We start from the raw sequence: 17464 nt of genomic DNA on the forward strand, positions 1-17464 counted from the left end.
TTTCAAATTTGTTTTGTTGTTCAAGATCCTTTGCATTTCCAAGTGAATTTTAGGATCAGCTTGTCCCTTTCTACCCAAAAAAGGCCTGCAGAGGTTTTGACTGGAATTGCGTTAAAGCCGTAGGTAGTTTGGAGAGAGTTGACGTGTTAACACTATTGAGTCTTCTGACCCGGAACAAGACCGATGTCTGCATTCGCTCGGATTGTCCTTGATTGTCTTATTGTTCGACAGTTTTGTGTCGGTGTTCACATGACCCGTCATATCTGTCCTCGAGTATTTTGTTCGAACTCACTCAGCAGTCACATTGCTGGAGGGTTATTGCTGTTGTAATTCTGAAACCAACACGGGTAGATCGTAGGATGAGACAAAATGTACCCCTGTTCATCTGGTTAGAAACCAACATTTTTTGCACAAGACGAATTTACAAATACAAATAACAATGGAGAGAAGTAAAAGTCCTAGGTTCTTGTTTTCTTTTTCGACTTCCTTCACTCGCATCGAAGTTACTAACCAGTTGCCAACAGGAAAGGAGGACGTCTACAGAGAGGGCCCAGCTCTCAGCACCGTCGTCAAGTGACAGAAGTAAACAGCGATGGGCAATCGCGTGCCCCGGACAGGGTGCGGCAGGAATGGGGCGTCACGGCTCCTCCCCTGAGGCCCAAGCCCCGCCTGGACCAGAAGCAGCCATGGCATGACCCTCATAAGTGCCAAAGCCAGAAATCAAAGACAGACTCCAGAATCGTTCCAGACCAGAGGAGAGACTCGGAAAAACAACACCCCCCCCCCCGGCCCCCGTGGTCACTGGATCCCTTTGCTAGAAAAGACCCGACAGAAACAGCAGGTGCAGTTCCTCCCGGGTCCGGGCGATCGCGGGTGCCGCCTCGGGCGGGCGGTTATGGGAATCACGGCGACAAAGAGAGCGTCCCACATGATGGGAAACACACAGGATCGTCTGGCGGGGGTCAGGCTGGCAACTCACTCCTTTTCGTTTCCAGGAACGAACCGTTCTTTCTCCGGCACTTCCAACTTTCCTGTACGTCTGTCATTATTTGCAAAGCAAGTGTGGTTTTGAAAAAGCCACTTCATTCTCTTCCAAAAGGACTTCTGTGCGCAGCTCCCGTCTGTTCTAGAAGAGCCTGCAACCCTCTTGCCCAGAAGCAGCAGAGAGAAGGGCACGTCTGCGGGTTCTCGTGTGTACCGGCCATGCCTCTCCATGCCCCTGCCTCGTGCCCTGACCTTCGTGTGTTCGAGCCCCGCAGGCACCCGGGTTCCACGGTCACATCATTTCCCCCTCACTTTGCTCAAGGCCCGATGTCTGGGAGCAGGTTAGAATAGCAATTCCTTCTTCCCGTTACGGGCTGGCTCCTTCGACGTCCTCTGGGCACATCGGCTGCGCTGAGAGCCGCCCTCTGACACGGAGGGTGTCCCGGGACCGCGGCGAGCAGGCGCCGGTGCACGCACCTGGACAGAGCCCTTCCTCGGGCAGCTGTGACATTACGGGGAAGTCACTGCAAGGCGCCCTGTGAGCATAAAAAAAAAAGTAGCGTCTGCCCTGAGATGCCATCCGCCACCCCCAGACCTTACGGTGAGCGGTGTCCCCGCAGCCCTGCCCCGTCAATGCACAGAGAAGGTCTGTTCACCAGCGGCGGACGGGCGCTCCGCTCCACGAGCCCAATGCTCTCCCGCCTGCCGTGTCCACCAGCTTCGCAGTCAAAGGGGCCCCTTTAAATTCTGCACGAGAAGTAATTCTGCAGAGTTGACAACTGATATCACAGGAAGAAATCTGTTTTCATGAGTGACATGGTATTTGTTGTCCAGAACACAGAAGCAACTGTGTAGCTGGAACACTTAAAAACTAGATTGTTTAAAAAAAAAAAAAAGACCGTGTATCTGGGGTTCCCTGATTATAGGAACGACACGAACAGACGAACTGAAGGTCCGGTCCTCACCGCACGAAATCACAGCTCTCCGGCGCGTGAGGTTTTGGCATCAGGCTCGCGCCACCGGCCATCCACACGGACTGACTTGCTAGGCGGTGGCTGGGCTTTTAGGAACAGCAGACGCCTAGAAAACATCACGTCGCGCGAGCGTTTGCGGTGACACCGCCCACCTGTCCGAGCCCTGCCATTTTCCAGGTGTCTCCTCACGCGCGCCTGCTTCCCACAGACGCCGGTGTGCGCTCCAGACAGCCGCGCTCGGCGCCCTCGCCCGGGGCCGGTGATGCAAGGGCAGCCCCGTGGCAAGGCAGCCCTGTGGGAAGGGCCGAGAAGGTGTGTGCTGCCCGGCGGGCATGAGCCGCCAAGACCGTGGGGGCAGGTGTGCATCCCGCCAGGTTCCAGACGTGTTTGGTCATCGAGCCCCACCGAGACCAAAGACGCTACCTAGATTTCAGGAGGGTGTGGACCGAAGGTGAGCAGATTTTTGAAAGACCATTTTGTGCTCAGAAGGGAACGTGGGTCCACCTCAGCTCCCTGGTCGCAGCTCCCGCCCCCCACCCTGCCTCTGCTGCCCCCTCGGCTCCGGGGCGGACCCTGTCCTCTGCCCCCCGGTGGAAACTGCACCCGCCATGGGTCTCGTCTGCTGCCCCCCCAGCCTCTGCCCTGCGGAGCCCTCTGCTGCCCGGCGTGTCCCCGGCCCACTAACCTGCTGGAGCCCCGCCCGCTAGAAAAGGACCCCGTCCCGGGCCACACTGCTTCCCCCGTGTCCCACTCACACTGTCATGCTCTAAGTCTGTGTGCCTTACGGTTCATCGTCCCCCCACCGCTGTCTGGTCTCGCCCCGTGGGCAGGGCTCACCCTGAGGGGACGGGGCCCCTGGTGCTGAGTGTGGTGACCCAGTGCCCTGGCCCTCCACGCTGGTCTCTGTGCCTCCCCCGACGGCACTGACCACCCGCTTCCTCCCAATCTCTTCTTCCGCCCTCCCCGGTGGCCCCTCGAACGTGGTGGGTGGGGGATCGTCCTCAGCGTCTCTTGGAGTCCAGCCTCCTCTGGCTGCACGCGCCAAGGCACAGCGAGACGGCTCTCGGCACCCCCGTCCGCGGGCCGCGCCCCACGGCCAAGCGCAATGGGCATCGGCACCTCCCGGGCCACACTCGCTACTTTCTCCCTTCAACCTTCTTGGACTCCGGTGTTCTTGATCCTGATGGTGGGTTTCAATGGCCACCATGGCACGGACCACCCCTGCCCCTCCCCATGCCTCCGTCCCACTGTCACCCTCCGGCTATCATCCTAGCAAGCCCCACGAGCCCCCGCTCCCTCCCCTGGCTGCACCCGCCCCCACAGAGACCCCAGCCTGGCAGGGACGTCGCACCCCTGCCCCTGGACCGTGAAGTCCAGACTCCCACACGCACGTCCTCTCCGGTGTGACATGAGACGTGCGACCGACCAGCGGTCCACGAGGGCCCCTCACAGTCCTGCCCGCACTCGGGAGAGGCTCATCCCATCTCCAGGACCGGGAGCGCAAGCAGGTGCCCCGAGCGCATGAGCCCACCTGCCCGTGACGGTGACCGTTGGGGACACGAGAACCAGGGAAGGAGTGCTGGAGCGACCACCCGGGTCCTCACCACGCACGAGCTGGCCGGTCCCCGCAGGCCCGACGGGGCTGCTGGGTGCAGCAGGAGCGGCCGTCGGCGTTGTCCGTCACCTCTGCTGCTCGTTCGTCCACCCGAGCGAGCCCACTCGCGGCTGCAGTCGTGTGCCGTGGGCACGAGGAAGTGCGTGGAGGCCACGTGGGACTGTACTGGAACGTCTGCAGCGGGCGTCTGTGCTCCAAGCAGCCACTGTCCTAAGAAAGAGCCCCCGGGGTGACTCCCAGGGGCTGCCCTAGCCCCCCGCAGGCCCATGTCCCGCAGACCGGCTGACCCACCGCAGCCGGGGCGTGTGGGGGTCTCGGCGCCTGCCGTCCACAGGCCGCCGTGCCCCTCCCCCACGTGGGGTCCCTGCGGAGGCGGGCAGGGTGGGGAGCATGGGGAGGGTGTGGGCGATGCCCGGTGACCTCTCCAGGCCCGGGGCCAGGCAGGGTGTTGCGTTAGCTCCGGGTCACTGCAGCATCCCCGTGGGCCGGACACTTCTGACGTCTGCCTCCCGGGGGGGAGCGGGAAGCTGGAGGAGTTGAACTCAGGGGTCTGGAGCCGGAGGGATGTTCTCGATTGGCCAGAGCTCGAGTCCCAGTTCTGGGTGCCAAGCTGCGGGGGGGGGGGAGGTCGCGGAGGCAAAGGCGGGGAAGGGAGGCCGGGGCCGGCCAGGGCAGCGGGAGAGGACGGCACGCAGGTGCAGCGGGCGGGCCTCCTCCAGCGGGACCACACCAGGACATGGGCTTCTGGAGCTCCCCATCCCTCTCCCCGTGGGACGCCTGCCTGCAGCCTCCCGCGTGCCCACCAGGGGGCGGCCGTCCCACGCCGAGCCAAGCCGCCAACCCGAGGGGGTTCCTGAGGTCGCCGCGGTTCAAGAAGGAGCCTCTGCAGGCCTTGTCCCAGGTCTGAGATCAGAACCAGCCGCTGCTGCAGGCCCAGGCGTGAGCTCCCCGGGGAGCAGCCGGAGGCCCCTCCAGAGGAGAAGAGAGCCCCCGGGCTCAGGGGGCACAGCCTCAGGGTCACCCTCCTGTGACCTTCCTGGTCAGTCTCTTTGCTCTGACTCGGGCCTGTTACTAAAACCCAACATCGCAAATCAAGCAAAACAGTCAGTTTACCTCCAGAACGTCTCAATCCTGCATCAGGAAAATGCTAGGAAAACACACAGAAAGCCCTCGCGGCCGGGCAGCCAAGCTGCTGTCTGGGCCCGGATGGTCCCGAGGTCAGTGTCTCAGCTGGTTTGGAAAGCGGCTGCCCGGGGCTGCCTGCCCAGCCCCTCTGCGGACCCTGGCCCCGGGGAGCCCCGACCGGAGCGAGCACGACTCGGAAACCATTCGCCGATGCCTTCGTGCTGGTTTCTGCTCCGTGAAGCGAGGGTGAGGACTCCCGGCTTTGCAGGGCTCTGGGAAGCTTCAGATGACGCGATCGTCAAGAGCAGAGCCTGTCACAAGCAGGACGTGAAGACACGGTCCCCTCCGGGTGACAAGGACGGGCTCCTTTGTTCACCAAGCGTTTCTTTGTTGCCGGAAGCACGCGGGCCCAGAACCAGGGGCGTGGGGGGGAAGCCGCATCAAACACCGTCTCCCCCCAGAGCCTTCACACACTCCAGAGGCTGCGCCGTGTTGATTCCGCGCCATTCCTGGTTTTCCCTACAGTTTGCAACCCAGAAGAGGGCTGATTTACTTAGAAGGATGATTTATTCACAAACACGGAGTACGGAAGGCCACGGTAGATCTTGGGCAGGCCTGTAGCCACCGGCTGAGAGCATCACTGTGTCCGCGTGGAAGACCGCGGCCGCCTCCAGGGGCCCGGAGCCCCCAACCCCGTGCACACTCGCCCCGCACACACTCCCCTGCACTTGCCCGTACGGCCACGGCCAGCAGACCCCGGCCCGTGGGCCCCCGCAGCCTGCCAGCTGCTCTGCAGGCCTCTGAGCTGTGAACGGCTTCTCGCCCCCGTAGAGAGGACGAGGAACAACCCAAGAAAAACGCAGTTTCACGACATGTGAAAACGGTGTGAGCTTCCGGCGCCCATGCCCGGGTGGAAACGTGCTGTCGCTCCGGCCGTCGGAGGACCTACGGGAGACCCTCGACTTCGTCCTTTCTCGTCCGCCCAGAGGACAGCAGGGCACCGAGACTCGTCCTCAGGGAGTTTGCCCCACACCCCACACGGCCCCCACACGGCCCCCACACGGCCCCACACCCTGCACACCCCGCACGCGGGGCTGCTGCCTTCCCAGGGAATGAGTCTGCCCGAGCGCTGCTGGACGGGAACACGGCCTCTCGTCGCGCGGGAGCCAGTGCCCCATGCGACCCCCGAGCCCGCAGCCCGGGCCGCGCCGCACAGTGAGGCGGCCGCACCCTCGCGGGCCGGGCTGTGTCAAGCAGCTGCGTGGCAGGGACACGGGCGGGCGGGACGGGCGTGGGGGAAGGGCCCCGGAAGCAGGAGTCGGGAGGACCCGGAGTCAGCTCCTGTCGTCCTGCAGATGCCGCCCCCCACCCCCTCACACCTGGCAGAAGCCCACGGTGACCGGGTGCCGCTCCGGGGTCATGTTCTTTCACGCGGAATGAGGGACTGTGATAAAATCTGACGATGAAGCTGTTGTTTCCAGCTGTCGGCAGAAGGATCATCTCGACTTGAATTCTTTCTTCCACCACTTCCTCCATCGGTCCTTGGCACGCGCTGTCACCGTCCTTCGGGGGGGACCCACCCTCACGGGGGACCCTGAGGACAGCCGCAGCGCAGTCAGAGAAGGCAGGCAGCCTCTGTCTGCCCCAGGCTCCCTGTGAGCCGGACAGGACGTGCCCACGCTCGGGGCAGGTGTCTTCTCCGTGGGCCTGGCCGGACGGCCACCGGCACTGTGGTGACGCCCCAGCGGGGCCTCATCTCCTTGGTCACTCCCGTCCTCTCTTCGGCTGTGCTCACCCTGCGGCTGACTGACAAGGCAGGAGAGAGTGCGCCCTACCCTTGACCCCACAGCCTCCCGGAGACGTCACTCAACAGACTCCACACCCGGCTCCCTCCTCTCTCCGAGTGAGCCGGCCTCCCACGCTGCCGTGTTCACACCTGCCCGCAGGTCCTCCTTCCGCACTGAGCGCGCCTGCGGGGAGGAGTCCGGACCACCCCCTCCTCTCTGCGCTCCTGCGCGCCGTGCGGGGACCCCGTGGCTGGGCGTTCGCTCCCCGGTCCCGCTGAAAGTGCGCTGCTGACCGGGTGGAGTGAACACTCAGACCACGTCTCTCAACGCCTACATTCGAAGCCTCGCACGGACAAGGCCGTTCTCTACTCTTCCAAGCCAGCTAAACAGCGGCTAATGCCTGGGGGAGCTTGTGACCCACGATGCCTGGTTCTCAGGACGCCCCGTGTTTTCAGTCTCTTTCTCTGTACCCCGCACTCCCGGGGGGGGGGGCTCCTTCGGGGCCAGTTTGCGATGCAGAAAGTGCAGCACCAAGGGCCTCACTTCCCCAGCTGGAACGTGAGCTGAGACCTTAACCCAATAATGCTTGTGGCTGGTTCGTGACAGAGGGCGGACTCCATCCCTTGTGGATTTAGAACAATCTTCTCATATTCTTGGAGAAGAAGGAAGCAGATTATCGTCATCTACAACAACCCTAAGAAACCTGAAGACTCCTAAGCCCTTGGTGCCACTTTACAGGCTGGCCCGGGCATTCAACCTGTCCTGTAAGTGGCGAGTAGGTGCCCGGGGGCAGGGCCAAGAACGCAGAATCTCTGCCTCCGCTCTGAGCAGGGCGGTCGGACATTCAGTGTAGAGCTCCACAGCGAGGCTGCGCCCCACGCTGGGCTTGGGGGGCCCCCAGCTCTGAGTCTGTTATTCAACATATAAGGTAACGCTCCCTTTGCTGGAAAGCCTCTGGGCTTGCACAGTTTTAGACCAAAACGAAGAAGCAGCTGGCAGTTTAATGAGCCCCTCGGTGCACCCGCTGAAGGAGCTCAACACGTCTCCGAGCTCAGGTCCTCAGCACCTGTCAAGGACACGCAGTCACCGTGAGCAAAGATCACAAGGGCACCCTCAAGTGCAAACACAGACCGCGGCCCGGAGTCCATGGCGCTCACCAAGCAGGAGCCAGCCTGCAGGTCTGGGGCGCGGGGCGCCGAGGGCCTCCCGCGTGCTGGGCTCCACTCCCGAGGCCAGCGCCTGGGCGGCTGGGCCACGGCTCCACCTGCGGCTGGACCCCCCCACCTGTGCCAGCGACAAAGAACAGCTCCCTCAGAAGGTGCCCCCCGCGCACCTGCCGCTCCCTGGTGCACTTTCCCCTGCCCTTTCCACCCACAAGACTGTCTTGGAGGAGTAGGATTTTGTGAGGCGTCGGCTCCCCGAGAGACTGGGGACCCCCAGTGTCCCCACAGGAAGCCACCAGCCAGAGAACCAAGCCCAGGACTCCGTCAGAAATCGCCTGCATTTCCCCGACTCCGCACAAAATGAAGCAGTAAGAACAGCCCCCAGAGAAACAGGACGAGCCTCGGGGTGCCGCTGCGCCCCTGGGAAGGGCTTGGACCACAACCCGGGCACGCACTCTGCCACTCACTCGGCTGGCTCGAGCAGCGTAGGTGCAGGGAATCGCATGATTTGGGGACCCAGGGCTCCACAGATATCCCCCTGAAACAGAAGATTGGCAAGGAGTTAGCCATAACTTCGGGGTGTAACGACGGGTCCCTTCACCTGCCACCACCTGCTACCCTCCGCCAGCGCACAGGGCTCCTGTGGGCTGAACGCAGAAGCCGGGCTTGACCTCGGGACGGCCCCTCGGGGTCAGCAGGGGCCGCGTGGACCAGCCGCTCAGAGATGGCGGCTGGAAGCACCTGGGAACAGGGTCTTCTGCCCCGAAGCGCCGTGACTCTAAGCCGATCTTCTCTCCGCCCCCCGCTTCATTTGCAGGTGCGCAGAACGGCTCTAACCGCTTCCTGCCACTGCGGGGCCCGAGGTCGGGAGACTCAGCAGCAAACCACGCGTCTGCCAACAAGTCAACCGTCGTTTCCTTTAACCCAGTGCAAAGCTGTCCCACAAACCTGATACAGAAACGTGCCCCAAAGTTTCCTCTTTCTCCAAGATTCAAGTGTGTTTGCAAATGACATAACATAGTAGTTTCTAGAAAGTAGAAACTGTGGACACGTGGTCAGCACTTTTCGGGGCTCCCACGTGGTGGGTGTGTGTTCGGGAAGGAGGGACGGATTCAAACCAGGGGCAGGAAGGCAGGTGCCAGCAGCCACATCCTGGCCAGAGCACTGACGCCCCACGCGGTTTTCAACAATTTCAACAAGCTTCCTTCTACCGTGTGATTCCCACTTAGAAAACGTAGCTACTGCAATTAATTGCGTCTCCATCAGTTAGGGTCCCGTGCGGCACAGGGTTTTACTGCTTTTATTGTGTTCCCAACAGCTCCGCGCATGACTGACCTGTGGTCTCATTAAATGGTCCCGGATTTCTCCTGTTTTATTGTATTTTTGACAACATCTCCTCGCATCTCTAATAGAGAACTCTCACACGCCCGTACTAAATATGCCAGTTAAATTTTTGGCAAAAGATTTGAACCAGGAAGATACACGAATATTTTATAACATCAAAAAAGATGTTCAAGGGGTACTTCAGTGACTCCGTTGGTGAAGCTTCTGCTTCAGCTTAGGTCGTGGTCTCGGGGTCCTGGGATCGAGTCCTGCATCGGGCTCCCTGCTCAGTGGGGAGTCTGCTTGTCCCTCTCTCTTTACCCCTCTCCCAAATTGCACTCATGCTCTATCTCTCTCTCTCTCTCTCTCCCTCAAATAAAATATTTTTTTTTAAATGACCATGCATTACTCATTGACTATGAACCCAGGGTGTCCTTTTGGTTTCTAGCAGGGGACACACACACACACACACACACACACACAAGTAAATTTTACTTTGCCGTCCAGATCTACACTACCGTGTGCCAATGTAAGGACAGACACAGACATCCGGAGCCTTTACCCCAGATTATCTGCCATCTCAAAATCCCGGTCAGTAAAACTAACCCCCCCAAGGAGGGTATCGGGAAGGGAATTCAGGAAAAAGTAGTATTGGAATAATACTACAGTAATAATGAAATTATAATTCATGATACTATAAATTCCTGAGCACGGGACAGAAAACAATGAAAACTAAAAGGAATTAAGTTATGGCTTCATTTTCAATGACTAGGAACGCCGCTGGCCGGCTGTCAACTCACTTATTGGCTACCTGGTACCTGCTTTCCATGTTGTTGAAATTCACTGTGACTTTGCAAATCAAGCCCAGTCAAGTCAAAACGCCTGAGTCTGAAGGGCTGCTCTCATTTTAGGAGGTTTGTAGTGGCTTCAGGCAAAGCACAACAGGGAAGTTTCAGTTCTGACGGCTCTTCCTCACCTCGTCTGACTTACCCAACACACACAGCGGTTCCTCCCCTGTGGTGTGTGCCCTGGGAGCCCTTTCTTGGGAAAAAGCTTCTCCGAGGCCCTATGGAGCTTCCTGCCTTTGTGAGGCCGGTCAAGACACAAGGACGGAAGGTACTGCTTCCAAACAGCCCACACTTTACGTGGAAAAGCCAAAACAGAGAATTCTTAAGGCATCTCATGAACATCGAGGACATTGAAACTTATACGAATGTGAATTCAGACTTAGTAAATCATCCTTTTAGGTTTTTTTAAGCCAACGGAAGCATCGTCGTGTAACAAACCCCATCACCACAACCACCGTCACCAGCCGCACAACTCTGTTAATGGGTCATTCCCTTCAGGAAAAATAAATTAGCTACAGTCTTCTCGGAGTACGAGGCGAGGAATAGCTATACCGGTCTTGCCTGCCGTGCAGATGTGGTCCTGTCACAGCCACAGAGACCTGAAAGCAGAACTAAGCTGGAGCTTTTATTTGTAGGCAAGGGGAGTCTCTAATTCGTTAACTTTTCTATCTAGTCACTTGGGTAATGCTTTTAGGAAAAGCAAGAACAGTTGGCGTCTTACTCTTGATTTCAGCTCGGGTCATGATCTCAGGGCTGTGAGATGAGCCTTGAGGCAGGCTCTGTGCTGGGCATGGAGCCCGCTTGACATCCTCCCTCTCCCTCTGTCCCTCTCCCCATAAAGATATATATTAAGTAAAATTAAAAGTCAATATATAAATACAGGAAGTAAGGAGATCAGGTCACCTCCAATCCCTTTACCCAGATAGAACCTTTAGCATTCCCAGTGGGCAGGCTCTCACACTCCCCTGTGTGTGAAACACACACACACACACACTTTCCTGATGGAACCACAGAGTTTCTAATCTGAAGTTTGTCTTAACGGTACATCAGGAGCATTCTACCACGGCAACGATTTACTCACACGGACTGCTGTGGACGTCGCCTCAGATCTGATAGAAAGTGATGAGCCTCAGGACAGACAAACAGGTCAGAAGAAGGACGACTCCGGCTGTGGGTGGTATAACGGGGCAGCATTTCCATTCAGCGCACAAGGGGAGTTTAAGAAAAGGTGACGTGAGGGGCGCCTGGGGGGGCTCAGTTGGCTGAGCATCTAACTCTTGGTTCCAGCTCGGGTCACGGTCTCAGGGTCGTGAGATCACGCCCCACGTCAGGCTCTGCACTCAGTGTGGAGTCTGCCTAAATTTCTCCAGCCCTCTACCTCAGCCCCTCCCCCTTCCCTTTCTCTATAATAAATAAGTAAATCTTTTCTAAAAAAGAGTATAGTTTGCCAAAATACTGACTTCATGTTGAAATAAGGAAGAATTTTTAAGTAAGACAGTCATCATAAAGGACATCATAAAAAGAGAAAAAGAAGAACATGTTAAGCACTGATATGTCGAGAACACCACGAAGTTGGAGAAAAACAACAGACTGGGCAGGGGAGAACACGCACAACACACAACAAACACCAGCCAGAACCAGCAAGATGACAACAGCGGGTGAAGACGTGAGCAAGAAGGCCCAGCGGTAGGAAGCAAAAGCTCTCAACAAACACACAAAGAGACGTTCACATGCAGTGGAGTCCCAGCGCCGCTCCCCAGATGGACACTGAGATACTGTACTTTCACCACTTGAAAACAGTTTTCAAAAGAAAGACATTCAGTATCAGCAATGATGTGGGTCTGGAATTTGCACTAACACATCCTGGTTACTGCCATGATCTTTCTGAGAGAAAATCTTGGCATGTTAACATAAAAACACTGATGCTCTCAGAATTGAGAAATTCCACTCCTGAGAACACAGCCTACAGAAATCAAAGCAACAATAGCAAGGCCACATGTATGAGAATGCTTTCTGCATTACCGCTGTGGTAGGAAGAAATGAAGCAACCAAGTGTCCGTCAACAAAGTGTGATTAAATGTGTCCACAGAGTGAAACAGGGTGTGCCTGTTTAGAGTTGGATGTAGACACTGTAGAGTAATGCATTTGGCATAAGAACCGAAGGGAGGAGGCAGCTGATGGATGGAGAGAGGGAGGGAGAGGTAGACAGAGAGTAGAGCGATCACAGAGGATAAATGATATGTAGATGGACAGAAAGATAGATATGTGATAGATAGGCAACAGAAAGAAGTGATGGATGGATGGGTGGGTGGATGGATGGGACAAGTGGATGGATGGATGGATGGATGGATGGTGGATGGACAGATGGACAAGTGGATGGGTGGATGGATGGATGGTGGATGGATGGATGGTTGGGTGGATGGATGGACGGTGGATGGACAGATGGACAAGTGGATGGGTGGATGGATGAATGGATGGGTGAATGGCTGGATGGATGGCTGGATGGTGGATGCGCAAGTGGGTGTGTGGGTAGCTGAATGGATAGACAGACAGGCACACAGGTGACAGACAGAGATGAAGTTATCAAGGTGGTAAGTGTCAACAATGTTGAAAGTGTACGTCCCTCCATCGGATGCATGATAAGAGCACAGCCTCGCTTCTGTGATATTCCCACCTCGGGTACATACCCAGAGGCAAGAGGAACCCTTAACAAAATGAAACCAAGGAGCATCCTACAAAATAACGGGTCCAGAATCTTCAAGTACAGTCGTAATTCAAGAAGAGTCGGAGCCACTGCTCCAGCTTGACAGAGACCAGCAGGATAGGACAGGTAAAGGCATTAGTCTGGACAGGGTTGTTCTGACCTGAAGGACACTGATGTGATAACTGGGGAGATCTGAGCTGAATGTTAGATGGTAATTATGAATCAACATCAATTTCTTGATTTTAATTGCTAAAGTTAATGATTAATTATTAATCAGCTACTTTAATTGATTTTTAAAAATTATCCCTTACTTAGGATTATGCCTTTGTGTGTAGAAAACACACACTAAGGTATTAAGGTATTAATGGCGATGGGCATTCTCCATGGTTCTGGGAAAACAGGAGAACGTTCTTTATACTGTACATATAACTTTTTCACAAGCTTGAGACTTGCAAAAACTTTGTCTGAAGGCAAAAACTTCTAGTGGATTTTCATATACAGTAGTGGAGTATGCATATTTGGTACGAATTTGTAGACAGCATCATAGAACACTTACGCCAACACAACTGAAAATATGGACACGATGAGAGGAAACCTGGAGCTACACCTGAGACAAGCTGAAACAAGAAGAAACAGAAAGTCTGAGCAACTACAGCCGTGAAGGGCTTTGGCTCGTCTGAGCAACTACAGCCGTGAAGGGCTTTGGCTCGTCACTGAAAACATTTACACCCAAAATCCAGGCGTAGATGGCTTCATCTATATTCTACCAAACACTCAGAAATGAAATTATCTTCATCGTACAGAAACCCTTACACTGAGTGCCAAGAAGGGATATTTTCGCTGAGTCTGTGAGGCCAGCACAGCCTGACTCTGAAAACCTGAGGAAAAAATTACAAGAGAAAAGGAGGGGCTGACCTCACTCATGAGAACAGATGCAGGACTCCAGAACAAAATACCGTCAGCTAAATCCAGCAATATACAAAAGGGGAAAATACGTCATGACCAATTTGGTTTATCCAAAAATGCAAGGTTAGCTTTACATTTGTAAATTGATTAACATAATTCATATTAACAGAAAAAAAGAAAGTAGTATCATCATTTCAATAGTAGAAAATATAGTTGGTAAAATTCAATATCCATTCTAGAAACAGAAGACAATTTCCTTGATCTGATAAACAGTATCTACAAGACACATTCAGCAAACATCCTTTTTAATGGTGAAATACAGAAAACCTTCCCACCGCCCTTGGATGTGAACATGGATGCTTGACATCATCACTGTTTTGACATTGTACTGAGCGTCCTAGCCACTGAATAAAGCCAAATAAATAGACAGGTGGGAGATAAAGAGATAGAGCTAGAGATACAGAGAGATGGTGTAAGGATGGGAAAGAAAAAAATTGAACTTCCATTAGTCACAGATGATATGAATGTATATGGAAAAAATATTTAAAAATCTAAAGATAAAGTATTCAAGTGAAGAAATGAGGTTAGCAAAGTTGTTAGAGATATTCTTGGGATTTCCATGCATCGTCCACAAAAATAAGGTGACGCTGACCACAGTACAAGGGGAAAAACACCAAGAAAGAAGGGATAAACCTCACGAAAGATGCGCAAGATCTCTACACACACAAATGCAAAATATCATTCAGAGATATTGAAAATTCTTTATAAGTGATGGGGTATCCCATGTCCATGGACTAGAAGAAACAGTATAAAGACACCATTTCTGTCCAAATAAACTATAGAGTTAACATGTGATCCCTGTCGAGACGCCAGCAGGCTTTGTGTAGAGACCTACCTGCTGAGTCTCAAACCCACACAATAGGGTCAAGTGCCCAGAGTTACTCAAAACGCCGCTGAAGAACAAGGTGGGCGCGCCTGCTCCACTGGGTGTCACCACGTCATAAAAAGCCACAATAATTAGGACAAGTGCCTGGATAGGCAAACTAATCAAATAGAAAAGGGAATCCAGAACAGACCTAAATATATTTATGACGAAGGTGGAAATGCATCACAGTTCAAAAAGGACTGTTTTTTCCCCAACACATACTGCACTAGGCTATGTGTTTGAGAAAAAATGGTGATTTCCCTCACCTCACACAATACATAACCATTGCAGGTGGGTGGTAGATCTGAATGAAAAAAGTGAAATCATACAGTTTCTAGAAGTAGCATTCAATAATATCTTGAAGAGCCTGAAGGAGCAAAACTTTCTTTAAAATGGCACAAAAAGGACCAATGATAAATCAGAATACAGAAAAATGAAGAGTTTCTGTTCTCCAAAGTCACCATTAAGAGAGTCCACAGGCGGGGGGGAAGACAGATAACTGAACAAGGGTTCATATCCAGTGTAACCCTCTCTCTGTCTCTCTCTGGAAGAAAATGTAAAGGAAGAATCATGAATTTTCCTGTAGAGAAAAACCAGCATCCGGGACCTCACTCACTACACTCATTATACCCCTGAGCAACCCGGAGGCAAGCGGTCTTGGAGCCGAGGTCTCCTAAGCTCCAGTCTCATGCTGTTTCTCCACCAGCAGACAAGATAAGCACACAGGACCGAGAAAACAGCAACAGCAACAAATCATAGGATAACCTGAAAAACTTAGTGATAAAAATACTCAAGAAACTAGGAACCGAAGGGAATTTTCTCCTCCCGATAAAAAGGCATCTAAGAAAATCTTGCAGCTAACGTCAGACTTGATGGTAAAAGACTGAACATCTTCCCAAAATCAGGAACAAGACAAGGACACCTGTTCACACCACGTCCATATGACATTGTAATGGAAGTTCCAGGCAGAGTAATAAGATAAGAAAAAGAAATTTAAAAGCATCCAAATACAAAAGGGAAAAAGTAAAACTGTTTCTATTTCCAGACAACATGATCTTATAAATCTAATAAATGCAAGGAAATCCACTAAACATTTACTATAACTAATACAAAAATTCAGCAGAATTCAACTGTTTATTTCTACAAACTAGCAATGAACATTCTGAAAATTGAATTAGAAAACATTTCCACTTATGATAGTACCAAAAAGAATTTTGTAAATATTTTTATTAGAAGTAAACTTAGCAAAACAAATATAAGACCTGTACACTGAAAACTACAGAATACTGTTGAAAGACATTAAAGGAGACCTAAATATATAGGAAAAAATCCCATGCTTATGGTTCAGAAGACTTAACCTTACGGTGGCAATACTTCCTCAATCAACAGATTCCATGCAATCTCCATCAAATTCCAAGTCATCCTCTTTGCAGACATTGACCAGCTGACCCTTATGGATTCCATCCATATGGAAACACAAGGGACCCAGAATAGCCAAAACAATTTTTTGAAAAAGAAAAAAGTTGGATGACTTGTGCTTCCTAACTTTAAACCTCGCCACGAATCTACAGTATTCAGAGCGCCGTGGAATTGGCGCAAGAAGAGACACACTACAGTAGCAGAACTGAGAATCCAGAAACTGGTTTTCTAAATCAGCTGATTATCGACAGGAGTCTCAAGACAATTTGGGCAAAGAACGGGCTTTCCAACAAACGGCGTCGGGACAGGGGGACATCTGCGTGCAGCAGAATGGAGCTGGACTCCTACCTTGTATCGTGCACAAGGAACAACTCAAAATAAATCGAGGACTTAAATGTGAGCACTAAAACCATAAAAATTCTTAGAAAAAAAAGCAGATGTGATCTCTGACCTTTAGCTGGACCATGGTGTCTTAGATATGACACCCGGAGCACAGGCAACAAAAGAAAAAAATTGGTAAGTTGGGCTGCATCAAAATTAAAAACGATTTTGCTACAAAAAGTATACTTTGTTATCCACTACCAAGAAAGTGAAATATTACTCCACAAAAGGGGAAAGACATTTGTAAGTCATACACCTGATAATGAAATTGTGTCTCCAATGCATAAAGAATACTTACATCTCAGTAACTAAGGGACAGTTTTAAAAAGGGGAAAAGGATCTGATACACATTTGCCCAAAACAGATACACCAATGGCCAATACATCCATGAAAAGGCACTCCGTGTCAGTAGCCATAGGGAGATGCAAATCAAAATCACAGTGACAGGGCACCTCACACTTCCTGGGACGGTCACAAGCAGAAGGACGAGTGCAGGCATGGGCCCGGGGACACTGGGTCCTCCGTTCGGCAGTGCTGAGAATTTCAGAGTCTGTCCGTATCAGGGCTACTGGGGACATCACTGCTATAAACACTGGGGTGCAGGTGCCCCTTTGGGTCACTGTGTTTGTGTCCTTTGAGTAAATACCTAGTAGGGCAATTACTGGGTCATGGGGTAGCTCTGTTTTTCACGTTTGGGGGAGCCTCCAGAGTGGCTGCCGCAGCTTGCATTCCCACCAACAGTGTAAGAAATGTGCATCAGCAGATGAATGGATAAGGACACACACACACACACAATGGAATACTATGCAGCCATCGAAAGGAATGAAATCTTGCCATTTGCAAGGATACAGATCTAGAGGGTATCATGTCAAGCGAAATTAGTCAGAGAAAGAGACCATACGAAACAAACCAGATAAACATAGGGAAAGAAGGAAGGAAAAATAAAAAGATGAAAACAGAAAGGAAGGCAAATCATAAGAGACTCTTGACTCTTGGGGAACAAACCGAGGGCCGCCGGAGGGCAGGTGGGGGAAGCAATTGGGGGATGGGTGTGAAGGAGGCACGTGACGTCCTGAGCAGGGGTGTTCTATGCAGCTCATGAATCACTACATCCTACCTTGAAACTAATAAAAATAAATTAATAAACAAATCAATAAATCAAAGCAGTCAGTCAGGCGTTCAAAACACCTCCCAGCGCAGCCCCCTCCTCCGAGGCCGGCGCCCACCGGAGTGAACGCGCACTTCCGGCCAAAAGCGAGCCCTGAATGGCCACAGATTTTTCAAAGAAGCCAAAAAGTGGCAGCAGCCCA

General features: G+C 53.0%; 1 long non-coding RNA gene across 1 annotated transcript; it reads right to left on the bottom strand.

Annotated features, from left to right (window-relative positions):
- Nucleotides 1-5826: 5826 nt before the first annotated feature.
- LOC123942311 lies at nt 5827-10376 on the bottom strand. The gene is made up of 3 exons (XR_006818395.1): nt 9962-10376; nt 8116-8186; nt 5827-7551 (listed from the first exon to the last, which is right to left on the bottom strand). It is a non-coding gene; the product is annotated as an uncharacterized LOC123942311 (long non-coding RNA).
- Nucleotides 10377-17464: the final 7088 nt, after the last annotated feature.

Source organism: Meles meles, chromosome 5, assembly GCF_922984935.1.
Source record: "Meles meles chromosome 5, mMelMel3.1 paternal haplotype, whole genome shotgun sequence".
Classification (NCBI taxonomy): Eukaryota; Metazoa; Chordata; class Mammalia; order Carnivora; family Mustelidae; genus Meles; species Meles meles.